Genomic DNA, 17,308 nt, shown 5'->3' on the forward strand with positions numbered 1-17,308 from the left:
ATGGAGAATGACGGGGTGCAGGTTCGTGAGTCTTTTATTGACTTCATCGACACAAAGGACAAGCATGCTGCTTGAATCGCTGAGATGATTCTAGAGAAACTGCGTTCGGATGGCTTAGACATAATGGACTGCAGGGGTCAAGGCTATGATAATGCTGCGGTCATGAAAGGTCAAAACTACGGTGTCCAAAAACGTATTCTAGAAGTCACTATTCATTGCTGTTGCTGTTCAGTCTTTTAATTTTCTCACCTATCTTGGATTTTGGGCTCCTGTATTAACTGAAATTAGTGATGCGCAATTCTACCTTCAAACAAAAAGGATTGTCTATTCGAGACTGCTCACTCAAACTAAAAACATTAGAGACATTTTTAAGTAGTAATCGAGAGGACATCGCTGAAGCCAGCATTACCTTTGCCGAAAGCGTGTGTTCAGATCTGAGAATCAGTACAGAACCTCAAAAACGTATTGGCCATAAGAAAAAGATGTTTGGTGAGAAAAGAAACTACTCTGTACTTACACACAAATAAGAGCTACTAAGGGAAATTTATACTACCTTGGACAGGATTGTCCAAGAAATAATCACCCGATTCGAGCAACTTCATGATGTAGCAGATAGATATGAATTTTTGTCGCCTTCCCAGCTATTAAATCCTCAGGTCGAAATCAATCTCGATAGTACTCCTAGCGACATTGATAAAAACAAATTTCTGCTGGAGCGAAAGAGGCTTCAACGGTTTGTCACAGTTTCATCAGAAGCCTCCGAACTTCCAAAACCTGTTGAGCCCTTGAAATTTATAAATAAATATCAGCCTGATGATTCAGTCCCGAATATCGTCATCATGATTCGCATATTTTTGACTATTGCGGTAAGCGTCGCTACACGCGAGAGAAGTTTTTCCAAACTTAAACTGATCAAGAATTACTTGCGATCAACGATGACTCACTAATTTGGCCTTTTTGTTCATTGAACAAGAGCTGGTGGAAAAAAAATGGATTTCGATAAAATTATTGATACTTTTGCCAGCAAGAAAGCGCGTAAAATTCATTTGTAGTATGTTTTTGTAAAAGTGATTTTTTTTTTGAATTAACAATATTTGATTTATGAATACATATTATTTTGAACAGGTTTTGCAATGTTATTAATTAGTTAGTTGTTTTTTTTTTTTTGGGGGGGGGCATCAAGATGAGGTACCGCACCAGGCATCATACACTCTAGCTACGCCACTGCAGTATGTCTCGCCTAGATTGTAATTCGGTTCTAGATGACAATTTCAATTTTTGTGAATCGTGTGAAATTGGGAGGGGAGGGGGGAGATTTATTACTAGTAGAAGAGGAAAAGAAACTAATTATTCAAACAATGTAAACTTATCGCGAATACCGAATAATTGTAAACAGCTGTATATGGGACGGGAGGCGAAGGAGGTAGAAATACACATTAATTCGGTGACGGGTGCAGATTTAGCCAAGCTATGGTAGGCCATTTAAAACAGAAAACTATGCCAAAAAGAAGAACTAGAATCTATTCAAGTTCTAAGATGATACAGGGTGAGTAGGGGAAGGGGGAGGGGTAGACCTACAGAATAAATATGTAAGGCTTTCAAACTTTCAACTTTCAACGGAAAAGTCAGGAAATACACGTAAATAATGTTTTAATCCATGTCTCTGTGGGATAAATTTTATCGCCACCAAAAGAAATAAATGCACCGTTCTAACATGATCCCAAAGCGGATCATAGCCCAGCGACATAGAGGGGAATGGAGAATACTTTCTCACTGTCAGGGCATCGTACGAATATTAGTGTCTGATATGACACTCGTTTAGCGACCAAAGCAAAAAATGTCCATGTTGAATAAAAGACTAAAAAGAGTTTTTGTAAAAAAAAAAATCCACATTGCAATGAAAAAAAAAAGTAGATAAAAAAAAAAGTATTGATAACAATTAGGAGTTTATAAAATCTAGATCTAGTAAATAAAATGAAAAATGCATTTGCAAAATGTTGGATTTATTTCTCATCTTCTTTTTATTACATTTACTTAACATTAAATATGAAACTTGTCTTCGAGTCTGAATATTAAAGAGGATTGCATAATTTCTCGTGGATACAGCTGTGACCAACATATTTTGCCACATCCAGCGCAGGCATAAAAATTGTCTACTGCGTGTCGATTTAGATTTTCTTTACGCCGTCTACGTCTGTCATCGGCAGCGGATTTTCTTTTGGTCTGAAATATGTATCCCGAGGCCTTTGTAAGTGATCTCCATCTGTCTCGTTCCGAAGCCGCCTGCAACCAGGAGCTCTCTTCTATGTCAGTTAAAGTAATTTGGTGCCTAAGCAATCTTTAAAGCGTTTCTGCGGGACATCTCTGTTACGCTGACCAATTCAGCTCAACAAAAAAGATTGCCTTTGGCATACTGTCGTCCCCCATAAGGGAGACGAACTCTGCCAAGCATAATTGTCGGACTATAAAAAGTCCATCTATACTGTCCATACCAACGTCCGCAAGAATATCGCTGTTTGTAGTGCGGGTTTAACAGTCCAGCGCGCAGCCATTCGTAGCGACATGTGAATACCCACTTGTTCTCCCCCCTCTTGTTTTTTCGTGGGGTTACTATCGGTGTAAACGCGTCACATGTCAGCTCATTAACAGAGCCAGCCCGTAACGTCATGCGATCAAGAATGCCTAGTTACGCTGTTGTTGTTTTTTTCCACCCACATTTTTAGCAAGAAATAAGCAAAATTCTAATTTAAAAAAAAAATATTGGGTAACAATTTTAGGAGAGTGGACAACATTTTAGGAGAATTATGGCAATTTTTAGTAGAATTTTAATTTTTTAGGAGATTTTAGGAGCGCTAAGAACCCTGTGATAAGGAGAGGGGAGTTTTATTAATGTTGCCAGGGGAAAAAAACTAATTTTATTTCTATTTAAATTATAAATAAATTTTGGAACATAAACCTCAAAAAAAAAAAAAAAAAAAAAAGTAAACAAAGACGTCTTTTGAGTAAAAAAAAATAAGACCTTGCTATACTAGATAGGCTCGACAGGATGGCTGCCTGGTCGTGCGGTTTGCGCGCTGGACTGTCGTTCACATTTATCGATGGTCGAGGGTTCAAACCCTGCCCGCTCCCATCCCCCGTCGTCCTGCGGGAGGTTTGGACTAGGAAGTAATTATCTTCAACTCTGAAGGAACATCCGAAACATGTAAAACATTTTACAAAACATTTTACAAACATTTTTGTTTCTTTTTTTTTTATTTGAGAACTGTCAAATTTCTAGTGATGGGCAAGAGTGAACTGGAAAGTTGCTAACTTTTAGTTTAACTAAAAAAAAATTAGTTAAGGCCAAAGTTTAATTTAAAAAAAAATAGTGTAGTTAAAATCCTAGTTTAATTAATTTTTTTTTAGTTACAAACTAAAAAGTTTAATTACAAATTTTACAAACTTATTTAACATACATAGGCCTACGGTCAAAACCAATAAATATTTAGATATATATGTAATTCGGAGAATATATATAATGAAGGATAGAGAGGAGAATAAACTAGAGGGTGCACAGGTCAATAGAAAGCCTTTTGACCTTTACCCTATAATGGCCGCTATTCCCGCCTTTTAAAAAAAAATAAACATGTTCATTATATTTCTAGCAAGTTTCGCTGCTTGATAAATCCTGATAATTCCTTGCTTCTATAGATCTACATTTTGCTGCTTTTTTTTTTTTTTTTATTAAACACCAGTGTGTTCCTGTATAGCTGCAGGCAAATAATTTTGCTTTACTATATAGTTCTAAAAGAAATGTCGACTCTTTTTATTTAAAAACTTTTTACTAGTCTAGATAGATCTAGACTAGATCTAAAGTTAGAGTCTAGACTAATGACGTCTAGTCTATTACTACTATTAGTATTAGTATTAATCTATTACTACTATTAGATCCATAGTCGTAATAGTCTATATTTAATTATTTTAGTCTCTTAGTCTTAAGTAGAGTCTAACTCTTAGTAGTCTTAGATCTAAATGTAAATTTAAAATTATAAGTCAATAATATAAATCTATTAGTTTAGAGATTCTACTATTCTAGAATTAGAGTCTAGATTAGATCTAGATATATCTAGAAAATTCTAGATTACTTATTAGATTATTAAATTAACTAAATCCAGACTAGATCTACATCTACTTCTATTATAATTTATACTTATATCTACTATCTAGAATCTAGATCTATTAGAATTTATTAGATCTAGATCTAGTATTATCTACTAGAGTATATTATATTATAGTATATTATAGATCTAAATACCCATATCTTGTTATAATCATAATTATAATAATCTAAAATCTCTAGATAGATGAGTTACTAAGATATCTACTAGACTCTAGTAGCTAGATCTAATTCTAGATCCAGATTATATTTCTGATCATTTCGTTTGTAGAAGATATTAGATCCAGAATATTCTAGAATCTAGAGTTAGTTAGCGAGTCAACATGCAGTTTTATCATTACTTCTAAAAAGGTAACTTATATTAGAACTTGGACAATTACTTCTAATTTCTTTCTATAATAGTATCATTCTAGTCTAATCTAGTGATTCTATTAAGATCTACATCTATCCCATAAAGACATTTAAATCTTTTTTCATGTGCACAAGTAAATGTTTATTACATTTTGCTAAAGAGATTGGTTGTTGTTTATATTTTTCATTTTTGGCTGTTTCATCCTTAAAAAAGGTCAAAATAGTTAGTAAAAGTTTAACTAAAGTTTCTTAGTTTAGTTAAACTAATTTTTTTCAATTTGTGATTAACTAAAAGTTTAATTACTTTTTTTTAGTTCAAACTTAGTTTTAGTTTAACTAAAAAAATTTAGTTTAGTTCCCATCACTACAAATTTCTCTCATTACATATTTATAATAAAGAAAGCAGACAGCTGGATTTTCTCTTTCAAAGGCCGCGGGACACACATTTAAGGCCAAACGAAAATCTACTGCCGAGGACTGATGTCGACGGCGAAAAGAAAATCTAAATCCACCAAAATGGAAAATGGTTTTGTCTACGCTGAATGTGGCAAAATATGTAGGCCGCAGCTGGGACTGGTTAACCACGAGAAATACTGCATACCTAATTAATCTTCGGACTCGAAGACACGCCTTATTATCAGTATATTGAACGAATTCCAACTGCTACATTAGTTTTACACGTAACGTAATTCATTCAAGCGAAGCAAAACATTGCATTGACCGGAAGTTAATAGTTTGAGGCCACCTCTAGATCTAGAATAGACCTACTTTGAGTGGAAGCAGACGTGTTGTTGTTATTGGCATAATTGGTGTTCTTGTGTACAATATTTCTTTTTTGGATAATTTAATGTGATTCAACTATTGGATATTCCTTACAAATTGGATTATTGAAATAGCACGGATTATTGGAGCAGATTGGATTATTTATTACTCAAAGGTAGGACTCTTCTTAGAATCAAAAATAGAAGAAAAAACTAACTTTGAACCTCGTAAGTTTAAAATTCACTCGCATGACAGATGACTACATCTATCTTTAGACTTTAGATTCTAGATATATAGAATCTAGATAGATCTAGATCAACTGACTTGTCGGGAGAGCTTGTAGATCTACATAAGGAGAATCGAGAACTAGATTCTAGATCTAGATTAATAGATCTATATACTATATTATATATATCTAGATGATTGTAGATCTATTATCTAGATCTAAATGATTAAATGTAGAGACTAGAGTAGGCAAGATTAGATCATTAGATACATACTACATAGACTGATAGAGTCTACTAGCTTCTAGATCTAAATGATTTGTCTATAACATTAAGTATTGATGAAATCTTACAAATAATGAAGAAATTATATAAACATACTCATTATAGACTCTAGATCTGTGAGAGATTTATTGTAGATCTAGATATACTGATATAGTCATATAGAGTCTAGATCGATTACTAGATCTAGATCTTTTACTTTTAGCATTTTCCAGTTTTCATTTGATGCTCAATGAAATAAAGATCTCTAGATCTACATCTACTAGTTTAACTAGATCTAAATTTATATATTTAGTCTATCTACTAGAATCTATATAGATCTTCTTCGTTCTCTAGATTTAATTTATAGCTAAAATGCAGAAGATTTTTTTCTTCTATTTTTCTTCTTTTTAAAAATATAATCGAATGCATCTTACCCGTCCCAAGAACTTTTAATTATTTAAATTACTAATTATTATACGCACGCACTTAAAACACATATATCAGGGTCGGCCTTTGGCATAGGCAAACAAGACAGCCGCCAAGGCCTAGGGGGGCTACAATTGGCGGGGGCATCGCACAGGACTTAAAACATTTTTTAAAAGAAAAAATAGCAAAACTTGTGTGCCCAATCTTATTGTTAGTATACACTAGCCAGGCAGCCTGACTAGGTTTTAAATAAATTGCTTAATTTTCTTTTCTTTTTCGCTGTTTTTTATTTTATTTTTCGATTTGATATGGGGATACCAAATTCACTTTGCATAAGGCCGGCCCTGGACACACACGTACACACTTAATGCACTCACACACACACACACACACAATGATGCTTAATCTCCTTAATCGTGCTGCAATTGACGTCTGCCACTGTAAGGTTGGAAAGAGTAATCCAATTAGCCGTAAGGTAAGTGAAACTCTCAGACATTCACAACAGTTGTTGCTGCATCAAAAGTTTCAAGCAATGACTGCACATACAACACCACACTTTTAATTCCCATGTATCTCTAATAACCTTACCCCAATTTTTATGTTCTCTTCTGCATGTTTCTTTTTTTTTCCTTTGTTCTCTTTTTTTTGTTTGTGATCAAATTCTCACGTTTTCACTTTAGTTTTATTATATTATTGTGTTACATTATTAGTTTGAATGTTACATTTAAATCGTCAACGTCTCTTCAATCCTTTTAAGTAGTAAAAATACAACTCTTTGAATCACATGTTGCCCCCAAGTACTACAAACATATTTGTACCCGTAAATTACTGATAAGTAGATCATTGAAGCTTTGCTCTTAACACGGAACAGAAATAAGAACCGATTCGCAGCTTAGTCCATTCTTTACACATTTTTAAAAAAATATTTTGTCAGTCATTAAGAAAAAAACAACAACTCCACAAACCGCATTATACACCCCCCCCCCCCGTTTTTTTCCAAAGAAAAAAACATACACATACTTTTTTTTGGCTCTTATATTCACTGGGACAATGTTTTAGGATTTATAATTATTGATTCAGAATAGAGGCCAACGTGTAGGTCTAGATCTAGTCGTTCTAAATTGTTCAGCAAGTTAGTGTTAATTAAACTCTGGACATTTCAATCTGTAGACGATTTATTCACTCAAACACACACACGCTTTCTCACAGAGTTTTCCCACAGATGTTTCGTATTGTTTGCAAAAAAAAATTGACAATCACTCTGATCTAAGGAGGATCACTAGATTCACTCTGAGTATTATCTAGATCAGTGCTTCCCAAACATCTTCCTTAACGGAACACGTCGGAAATGCTGAGTATTTAGCGGTCTGTGAAGCCTTCAAAGTCATCGACTCTCAACTCGGCGAGGGACATTTGAGGGCAACACAGATCGTTGTGGTCACTGACTCAAAATCTGTATTACAGGCTTTGCAAAGCCCTGGACCATGGGCACCCAATATCGACACTGTCATCATGGCCTCACACAACATAAAGCAGCGCTATGGCACTCCTGTAATAATGCAGTGGGTACCGAGTCACATAGGTGTGACTGGCAACAGACTCCTTGGCCCATCAGGGAGGGCAAATTCCACCAACTGAACAGGCTGTAAGTTTTCATCATGCTCTGGCTATAATTTAAAAAAAAAACAGAAATGGAAAAGTGGTTTGAGTGCTGGGACAAGTCCCAAAAAGCACGTGGAGTCTGGGAGCGCACGAGGCGCACTGACAACACTTCCCAGTGGTGGAGGCTGTCCAGGCCTGAGCAGGCTATTATAGCACAGTGCAGGACAGGCCACTGTTCTGTTGGCTCATATTTCTCGCGGCTATGGCCAAATTTCGATCCACGGTGCCCCCGCTGCGGGGAGGAAAGGAAACCGTGCCTCATATTCTGTTTGACTGCCCCAGACATGCTGATCTCCGCCTAGACAGGTCTGGGAAACCAAAAATTCTCGACCTGTATGGTGACGTGTACAGTATGCACAACGCAAGACAGCAGGGTTTCTGTCCAGGGCTTTTGCAAGAGAGGATTTAAGCCTCTCAAGCCCTCACTCAAATGGAGTTTGATGATGATGATGATTATTATTTAGCGGAACAATTTACTTATTTTTTTTAGAGAGGCTCATTCCCTTAGTAGCATACTCGTAAATTATTCCAGTAGTCTGTGGACCCCAGATACCAGGATATTAAAGGGGGGGGGGGAATATTTTAGAGCACGCAACTTAAAATACTGTTTGATAATGTCAACCCTGGGAAGATACTGGGCTTTGTCCGGGGGATAGGGTTGTTTGCGGTGGTCTTATTTGTGATGGAACAGAAATTTATGAATATATACATTTATAGCTTTTATATAGCGCTACTTTCATGCTTATAGCATGCTCAGAGCGCTTTGGTCCAATTTCATTTGTGGATCAGTTGGGGGGGGGGCGGGGGAGTTGGTTTTCCGTGCTGCCTTTAGGCGCTCAGTAAACACAGCTCTGCCCGGGTGTCGAACCTCGAGCCCCCTTCTAGTTAGCCAAGCCAAGTTCAAGCGCACTTGACCTCTCGACCACGCTTCCCGCTAATTACAACAGATTTTTACTAAACTGTGAATGAACGTTGTTTTTAGTGACTTGGCTGTGTGAGATTTAGCTTTTGAGATATGAAGGGAGAATGAGCCTTGAGGGATTATGGGCGCGACATGGCCTAAATTGTGCCGATGTGCCGAAAATCCCAAAATATCATTAATATATGTAGCTTGTGGAACACATATTCAGGCATCGCGGAGCACTAGGGTTCCGCGGAACACAGTTTGGGAAACACTGATCTGTGTAGAAATAAGCATAAATACACAATTTTAAATCAGTGCTAAACGAAGAAGGAAATATAATTTTTCACTCAAAACATTTAAAAGGTCGGCTTTAGTTCTAAACAAAGTTTACAAAATAACATTCCAATTTATTGATACATTATTCGACCTATTCCGAAACGTAAACTTTGTAGAACAAATACTACGCACATTAAAGATTTTTATTACTGCACTGAAGATTGATAGGAACAAAAAAGTCGTCGTACCATCATCTTCACTAATATGATACTAAAATACTGACTACTAATTCTCATTCTTAAGAATTGAGATGACAGTGTAAATTAGTGGACGCAAACTGCAGCTCCTCGACTCCTTGACTGTGGCTCTACCACAAAAAAAATAGAAAAAGGTTTAGTGCCGGCACGGAGGATTATTTACAATTTTGCTTTGTTAGAGACTAGGGAACTTGTTGAAAATGCAAACTCACATAAAATGGAAGACATGATTTCAAAAAGCTCTAGAAACATGTGTAGCGTTATTTCCTTTTCAATTCATTCGACCAACAAAGCATCAAACGACCAACAAAGCATCAAAAGGTACACAGGTACACATTTAAAAAAAAAAAAATTCCTGTACCCTCGGAGCGACAAAGGCGCGACTAAGATGCATGCAATTCTTGAGTAATAATCTCCCCTAAAAGCATTTATGAAAAACCTTTGGGTATATTGCCACTATCGGAAATAACGCGGGGAGTAGATATATAGCAAAAGTGCCAGAAAACTTTAAAAAAATACATCTGATTCTATTAGCAAAATATTACCTCGATTTCAACATGCGAAACTAGAAGCAATGTAATTGGTAATAAAGATTATCAATTACATTGTAGATAAAGCTCTCTACCATTACCCAATTCAAAGAATATCTACATGATTTAGAGAGTGAGTATGCAGATCTTCTGATGCTCGCGGGCAGGGTCGGACTGGGTATCAAAATCGGCCCGGGCATTACCACAAATGGCATGTCATATATTTTCGGTCGGGGGTAATTTTTACCCCACTCCGCAATTTATATATATATATTAGTGTGTGTGTATATATGTAATTAATCTTCATTACATTCTGATCTTTCATTCTTTCAAACTTTTTTTATACCCTAGAATACTATCTTCCTATAATTAGTGGAAAAACAATACACACCGCCAAAGGGCAGCTAGGGAGTCCGGGGGAGCGCTGCGAGCTCCCTCCAGTGGGGTCCGGGGCGATGCCCCGAATCAAGCATTATTTCCGTTATTTTAAGCTTTAAAAATGCCAATTCTGAGGTATCTACAGTGCAATTAGCCTGCTACTCTTCCGATAAAAAAAAATCAAAAACCAAATCTACTATTCAATGGAGTCCAGCGACTGGTAGAAAATGGTAAAATGCTTTAGTTTTTGTATTGGAGAGGGAAGGGAAACTACAAACCCCCTTTTGGCTACGCTCATGAAGTTTGGAAACTGCACTGGGGCAGTAAGTAAAGTTTCCCTTTCAGACAATGAGGTCTGAGGCAAGTGATGGTTTGAAGACCCTCCCCTCCCGGCTACGCCCATGTGTTATATTATAGGTGTAAGCCTAATTCTCTACAAAATATATAAAGTTTGATAAGGCATCGAAAACTGGATGTATGCATTCGTATGATTACATAATGTATTCTATTTATACATGTATGTAGTCTGAAAACTATAAACAATACAATATTAGCCTAATGAGTTTGAAGCTTTTTGGTATTACTTATAGATCTAGATTACAGACTTTTCTTCAAAAAATAAGATTGTTACGTCTTACGCATTTCATGTGTCAATCTAGTCATGCATGTTGATCTGTGACTTAAGATATACTAAATCATTGGTTTTCCTGGCTGACTTAGGCAACCCATTCTATTAAAAGAGAAAGCAGAACGGTTAGAGAGGCACTTACTTAATGTGAAAAGCTCTTGCTTCCTCCTAGTACATTCTCAAAAACGCGATTTGTATATGAATATACCATAACCCATTATTTAAAATATAAATCTCCTTTCATTAAATATCGGATGTGGCAGAGCTATATAAATTCTTGTATTTATTGTAATAATTTTCATCATTAATGACTTCATACTAAGCAAAAGTTTGCCATTAATTATAATAGTATAAAAATTGATTTAGATCTAGATTAAATATTTTTTTTTTTAAGCCTTAAGTGTAATATTTTTAGATCTATATTATTAAAAATAAACAAAAAGAAACTTCATTTTTCTTTTCAAATCGCAGAAAGTAGAGCTTTATACCCATATTGAGCTGTGAATAAGTTGGGTGGTCTGCAATTTCCCGGCTGTGTGTATGTGTTAAAGTTAATTTCTATTAAGTATTGTTAAAGAACTAATTGTCGCTCCTATCTTTTTTTTTTTTTTTGCTGCGTTATATCAATGTTTTCTCACTTAACCTCTCTCATCCCTCTTTTTGGTTAAATTTCATTGGAACCATTAAAAGACGGGGGAGGGAAGGAGCAAAAAAAAATAATAAGGGAGTGCCATCAAAGGCCCATACCAACTAGCAAAATGATTAGGCCAAACACAACCTCGAAGACATCAAATCAGTCCATGCCGCTCGTGCATAGCAGAAAGTACTGTCTATCATTTGCAAATGATAATACGTACAGTGTATAGTGTATTTTTTTGTTATTCTTATTGAATTTCAAACAAAATTAATTGTAATAAGAATTAAAAAAAACAACAACAAGAAAACGTGTTCGGGCCTTTGTGTCTTGCTGCTGTCACTTTTTTTTTTTTTAAAGTTGTCTGCATTGAATTTTTTTTTCTTTGGTCGCGACCAGACCGGCCCATTTGGTACCGGCCCACCGGGCATTTGCCCGTTTGCCCATATAGCCAGTCCGCCCCTGCTCGCGGGCCAGATCCGGTGTTAAGCCTCTTAAAATTTGTAGGTTTATGAAATGAGAGAGCCGCAGAAACTACACGTGGACTCTGAAATTTGAATCCTAAAAGGAAAAGTGAACTGATCTTTACTTTTTTTTTTGTGTGTGGAACATGAAAACAAGCCGCCATATTTGTTTGATCAAGAAAGTGTAGCTGTGTAAAAAAAAAAAACAAAAAAAAAACAACATCAACGGATTAGAAACAATAATGGTGGCATTCTTGGTTAGAGCCGCGAATAAAAGAATGTGAAAAGATTAGACTACGCCTAGACATTGGAGGATCGATAGGAAAAGTTACCCCAAAAAAAAGAGGCAGGAAAATGAGACGTTTCCGACACGTAAAAAAAATATAAACATACAAAAATAATTAATGTAAGTACCAGATCCACAAGTTTGTAACAAAATAGTTTCGGGTCAATTTCGTGTCGTTTTTTTTTTTTCGTTCATGTGGCCCCCGACACGAGTGTTGGAAATAAAAAATGGCCCACGGGTCGAATTAGGTTGAGAATCACTGCGTTAGAAGTTTCGTTGGTTACTAATGGGATAAGATGTAAAGCATCTCGCGTCAGTGTTGACTCAAATAAAAGCATTTCTTCTTGAGAAAACTATTGGCAACAAAGTTGGCTTTAACATCTCATCTATATCATCATCATCAACATCATTTGAGTGAGGACTTGTGAGGTTCAAATCATCATCAACATCATTTGAGTGAGGACTTGTGAGGTTCAAATCATCATCAACATCGTTTGAGTGAGGACTTGTGAGGTTCAAATCATCATCAACATCATTTGAGTGAGGACTTGTGAGGTTCAAATCATCATCAACATCATTTGAGTGAGGACTTGTGAGGTTCAAATCATCATCAACATCATTTGAGTGAGGACTTGTGAGGTTCAAATCATCATCGACATCATTTGAGTGAGGACTTGTGAGGTTCAAATCATCATCAACATCATTTGAGTGAGGACTTGTGAGGTTCAAATCATCATCGACATCATTTGAGTGAGGACTTGTGAGGTTCAAATCATCATCAACATCATTTGAGTGAGGACTTGTGAGGTTCAAATCATCATCAACATCATTTGAATGAGGACTTGTGAGGTTCAAATCATCATCAACATCATTTGAGTGAGGACTTGTGAGGTTCAAATCTTCATCAACATCATTTGAGTGAGGACTTGTGAGGTTCAAATCATCATCAACATCATTTGAGTGAGGACTTGTGAGGTTCAAATCATCATCAACATCATTTGAGTGAGGACTTGTGAGGTTCAAATCATCATCATCATTTGAGTGAGGACTTGTGAGGTTCAAATCATCATCAACATCATTTGAGTGAGGACTTGTGAGGTTCAAATCATCACCAACATCATTTGAGTGAGGACTTGTGAGGTTCAAATCATCATCAACATCATTTGAGTGAGGACTTGTGTGGTTCAAATCATCATCAACATCATTTGAGTGAGGACTTGTGAGGTTCAAATCATCATCAACATCATTTGAGTGAGGATTTGTGAGGTTCAAATCATCATCAACATCATTTGAATGAGGACTTGTGAGGTTCAAATCATCATCAACATCATTTGAGTGAGGACTTGTGAGGTTCAAATCATCATCAACATCATTTGAGTGAGGACTTGTGAGGTTCAAATCATCATCAACATCATTTGAGTGAGGACTTGTGAGGTTCAAATCATCATCAACATCATTTGAGTGAGGACTTGTGAGGTTCAAATCATCATCATCATTTGAGTGAGGACTTGTGAGGTTCAAATCATCATCAACATCATTTGAGTGAGGACTTGTGAGGTTCAAATCATCACCAACATCATTTGAGTGAGGACTTGTGAGGTTCAAATCATCATCAACATCATTTGAGTGAGGACTTGTGAGGTTCAAATCATCATCAACATCATTTGAGTGAGGACTTGTGAGGTTCAAATCATCATCATCATTTGAGTCAGGACTTGTGAGGTTCAAATCATCACCAACATCATTTGAGTGAGGACTTGTGAGGTTCAAATCATCATCAACCTTCTCAACGATAAATGAAGAAATCGGCTTATAGACGTTAACCAAAATTGTGCCAAAAATTAAAAACATTACTAAACAAAGCTGTCTTACGTTTCGTTTACCTAGGAAGAGTATTTGAAGTGTTGTTTTTTAAAGATATTTTTTATGTTATTTATATTGTTATACTTTAAAATAAATATTGTTTTATATAAGTATGACAACAAGTTTTATTTAATGTACTTGTTAGTTAATGTAAGATATATTGGCTAACGCAAGGTGGAGATTGTACATTGAATTCTAAATATTCCAAAAATTATATCTCATCGAGAGCGAAGCTTAAGTTATAATAGTTATCTCTTTCAATCAATTTAAATTCGGTAATTAAAAAAATATGTCTCTTTCGGATTACGAGTTTGGCGACCACTGGTCTAGGTGATCATTTTTATGCACTATGTAGCGCTGCGGAGGCGAGGTTGCTGAGGGTAATGTGCTCGGCTTCCGAACCTATGGTCCTGGGTTCTAATCTAGGTGAAGACTTGTTTTTTTTTTATTTTGGGATATTTATGGCGCCTCTTAGTCCACCCAGCTCTAATGGGTACCTGACATTAGTTGGAGAAAAATAAAGAGGGTTGGTCGTTGTGCCAGCCACATGACACCCTCGTTAACCGTGGGCCACAGAAACAGATGACCTTGACATCGTCTGCTCTGTAGATCGCAAGGTCTGAAAGAAAATTATATTGAGAATTCTAAGCTCTTCTGTTTACATCACAAAATGTATATTCTGTCTGACTCAGGCAACCCACTCCATGCTCTGTTTATAGCACAAAATATATATTCGGTCTGACTCAGGCAACCTATTCCATTCTCTAATAGCACTAGGGAAGAAGGAGCATTAGCATAGATTTGTCTTATCATGGGACAAGGAATATGCGTTTAGTTTTGAGTATTTCTGGGTATTTTATTAGGTTTTGTTTACAGAACATCTACACTGGTTTTGTCTTGCCAGTTGCTTGCAGCTACGAACCAACGATGGAGTAATGAACCATGAGAGAATATAACGGGTTGCCTGAATCAGACAGGAAAACCAAAGACTTAGCAGAGTTTGAGTCATTGATGAACACGCATGACTAGATTGACACATGAAAAGGGTAGGACGTATTTATCTTCATTTTTCGAAGGAACGTCTGTAATGTATAAGATAAGATAAGATAAAACGAACATGTTTTTTTACGAAACAGTAGTTCATTTTGTATCGTCTGCTACTAACATGTTCAGACTTTTAATTGATGGATTTTATAGAACTTTCGAGTTGAACTAACTAAAACTTGAAAGTAAGAAAAGTGTATTTCCCCTTTTCAGACTTTGCGATCAATATGGCAGATGATGTAAAGGTCATCTGTTTCTGTGGCACACGGTTAATGAGGGTGTCATGTGGCTATCTTGATAGTAAGTTTAAATAGAAATAACTCACAAAATAATACTTTTAAGGATATTTACAATGGTCATTTGTTCCGCTTCTTTTTTTGGTTTGTTTTTTCTACAAATCTTTTTACATAAAAAAAAATCTTTTTGTATTTACATTTTAGCGTTTGTATTTTAATATCTTTCAGCAGTCTCTAATCTAATGAGCTTCAATGTTAATCAGCTAAGTAAAAATCATTTCACCCGTTCCATGTAAATATGCACCTGAAACTCAACTATACGTTTACCTTGCTTATTGAGGTAATTAGTAAAACAGTGGACAGTCGTCAGGAGATTGACTGTAGAATGGGGTTGATTTCGATACTTGACGATTCTTTCCGATTACCCGGCTGGTTCGATTAACCGGGTGTCCACTACTGAATCACTATTTTTTCCTCCTCCTCTAGAACGCGTATTGAGCTTACTTCAGAAATCTATAAGTAATGTAAGTTCCCCTTTCAGATCTTGCCATCTATAGGCCCCATGGTTAACAAGGGTGTAATGTGCTCAGCACAACGACCAACCGCCTTTACCTCTCCCCAACTAATGTAAGGTACCCATTAGAGCTGTGTATTCATCAGGTTCGAACCAGGGGCCCCGTTTCGGAAGACAAACGCTTTACCACTCAGCCACCGCGCCTACTGTAAAGAGGATTAATTTTTACATGGTATTACACTTCTTAGTGTGAATTATAACTAATACAATGTACTAAACTATAAGAACAGAACTAGGGGGACGGACACACACACACACACACACACACACACACACACACATCTCTCTCTCTCTCTCTCTCTCTCTATATATATATATATATATATATATATATATATATTGCCTTGATATAGTTCTATATTAGTACATTTCAAATGCGTTATGCATTTCCAAAAGAAAGTTTACAAAATAAGATTCACATTTATTGATACATTGTTAGACCTTTTTTAAAATGTACACAGGCTAGTACATGTAATACAGATATAACAAATTTGTGTACTGTTCAAATCTTTTTGCTGAATTTCTGCAATCGGCAGACCTTATCTTCACTAATTTGTTAACATATTAGTGACTATCAATTCCAAATCTTCACATTGGCGCATACCACGTTAACAGGCAGCCATCCATACTCAGGCGCACGCACACACACACACTTGAAATTGTAAGAAGTATAAGATGAGAGAGAGAGATATTTATAGAAAGATTAAGCGAAAGAGTAGCACCTTGAGTAAAATCACTAAATTTAGAAAGCCTTCAGGAGAGAAGATTCAAAAGTAAAGCAGCATACATAAAACACTGAACCATAATCTTCAAATACAAAAACAAAATGTAATAAAATACTCAGAAAGACACAAAGATAAAGGCACATTCCTAGTCCCATAGGCTAGGACAAATTTGTACAAATGCTCCTTCTTCCCTAGTGCTATTAGAGCATGGAATGGGTTGCCTGAGCTAGCCAGGAAAACCAGTGACTTGGCAGAATTTAAGTCATTGGTGAATATGCATGACTAGATGTAGAGGCATGACTCGTAGGACGTAATCATCTTCCTTTTGAAGTAGCGTCTGTATTTTATAAGATAAGACAATAACATGGATGTAAAAAAAGGAATGTAGAACCTCACTTCTATCAAAATTCATTTTTTTTTCAATGTCATGGTAAAGCCAAGAATAATCATACCTATGACGACTATTTCAAATAGAGTTTTTTCATCTTCCAACACATGTACCGGAAGCTCTAAATTGGAACCAGTGAAATCTGCCCGTGTGGAGTATAACCAGAGAATGCTGACCACTTCCTCCAAAACTGCTCTCTTTACCAAGAGGCCCGTATAAGACATTGGCCCCAAATCACCCCAATAGAAAGAAAACTACATGGAGAGCTCCCTGATT

At 36.2% G+C, this 17,308-nt stretch overlaps 1 long non-coding RNA gene across 1 annotated transcript; it reads left to right on the forward strand.

Moving 5' to 3' along the window:
• The first annotated feature begins 5,320 nt into the window (after window positions 1–5,320).
• Window positions 5,321–16,149, forward strand: LOC129922251 (uncharacterized). The gene is made up of 3 exons (XR_008774188.1): window positions 5,321–5,444; window positions 15,323–15,409; window positions 15,574–16,149. It is a non-coding gene; the product is annotated as an uncharacterized LOC129922251 (long non-coding RNA).
• The last annotated feature ends 1,159 nt before the right edge of the window (window positions 16,150–17,308 follow it).

The sequence above is a fragment of the Biomphalaria glabrata genome, chromosome 13 (assembly GCF_947242115.1).
Source record: "Biomphalaria glabrata chromosome 13, xgBioGlab47.1, whole genome shotgun sequence".
Lineage (NCBI taxonomy): Eukaryota > Metazoa > Mollusca > Gastropoda > Planorbidae > Biomphalaria > Biomphalaria glabrata.